We start from the raw sequence: 1,687 nt of genomic DNA, 5'->3' as shown, positions 1-1,687 counted from the left end.
CGCCCACCACTCATTCTTCTTTTATCCCACAAACTTGTCAAAGCAAAGAGGCTTCTATAAGTCAGCCCATCCTAGAGATAAATCCAGATTTAGAACCATCACTTAGCCAAGAGGGAATGGGCTGAGCCTCTCAAAGTTGTGAAGGTGGGAAAGCAGTTTTATGCCTCCAAGATCCTAGTGAACTGGCATCAATCACACTTACTTATCTGGTTCCTTCATTAATTTCTTTCAAGTATCTTGAAACCTTCCTTCTGTCCATATTGTGCTTGTGCCTTGGCATTTTAACTATGACCAGATGCTCAAGATTGTGCATTAAAACAAAAACAACAAAAAACTATGTACTAATGGAAAAAATAACACCACATGCTTCTCAAAGAAAGATTGTTCCTGTATTCTGGCACAGTGAAGAGTTCTTTGAAGAAGCCTTTATGAAAACAACACTGCCACATTAGAATAAAAATAAATAAAACATTACTCCTTGTAATGATGTGTCTCTTCCAGGATTCTATGACCCTTAACCCTCACAATCTGCAGATTATCACATTACCTTATTGAAGAGGGATCTTGTATAACTTTGATCTCACTGACATATTAATGAAGTGTATACATTAGGCTTTCTTTTTTAATAAACATATGTGATCTGGATAGTAAGTAAATGATGTTGTAATTCTAAAAAAATTCATCAGCTCATTAATTTTAACCATGTGAGCTTCTTAGGTGACAGTCATCCTTTTGTAAAAGCTTTTATTTCCATTTCCTAACCTCCTGATGAAGTTGATTTTTTCAATTTATCACAATTATCACTTCACTAGCATTTCCAGTCACCTCCTGATTGACAAGTGGAATAGTCTCTTCTTGTTCCTCATGCCCTTTGACTTCTCAGTAGGATTTAGGGATCATTCCTGCATGGAAATTATTTTCCCGCGAGTCTAAGACTGCAGACACGATGTCCCAGGCGTGTTGCACTCTACTTCCAACCAACCCATCGATGCACCAGGCCCCTCCCATTGTGTTCTCAGAACAGTGGGCAGGGGCCTGGTGCATCCCTCTTTGAACCCATCTCATGTTCTTCTCTCACTGCCCTTTCTCAGTGCACTCCTTCAGACTGTTTACTCGGTCTGCAATTCTTTCTTTCTTTACTTATGTTTAAAAATCACTTCTAATCCAATATACTGTAAATTCTCTCTCCTTTGTGCCAATTGCCCTCACACACACTTGAGTGCAAACACCTGAATAAATGCACACACATATGCACACTCTACATTTTTAGAAGCAATAATTCTTGCCTTGAATTCTGTTTATACTCTTACATAGAAATGTGTGTGCTCATCGCTTCTCGGCCTTTTGGCTAAGATCAAGTGTAGAAATTTGTGTGCTCATAAGTATGTAGTCGTTTAGTACATGCATGCATATTATGCCCATGCCATCTATCTACATGTACATAATATGCATGTTTTATAGTGCATTTTGAAAGACACCTCTGCCACAAAGTTATTATTTCCATAGAGACTGGGATGTGTTTTCATCATAATTCTTTCCCTCTCCCATTCTCTCCTCACCCTCTGTCTTCTCCTTAGAGTGTTTGAGTTTGGTTCTATTGATCTTTTTTTCTGATCAGTCAGAACATTCCAATCATGTCTGCCATGGAATACCAATTTTCTGAGTCATGAACATTATTAATTTTATA

General features: G+C 38.1%; 1 pseudogene; it reads left to right on the top strand.

Moving 5' to 3' along the window:
• The first annotated feature begins 1,328 nt into the window (after positions 1 to 1,328).
• Positions 1,329 to 1,469, top strand: LOC118706267 (annotated as a pseudogene).
• The last annotated feature ends 218 nt before the right edge of the window (positions 1,470 to 1,687 follow it).

This window comes from Pipistrellus kuhlii, unplaced genomic scaffold (genome assembly GCF_014108245.1).
Source record: "Pipistrellus kuhlii isolate mPipKuh1 unplaced genomic scaffold, mPipKuh1.p scaffold_m20_p_5, whole genome shotgun sequence".
NCBI lineage: Eukaryota > Metazoa > Chordata > Mammalia > Chiroptera > Vespertilionidae > Pipistrellus > Pipistrellus kuhlii.
This window is presented reverse-complemented; position numbering and strand designations above follow the sequence as displayed.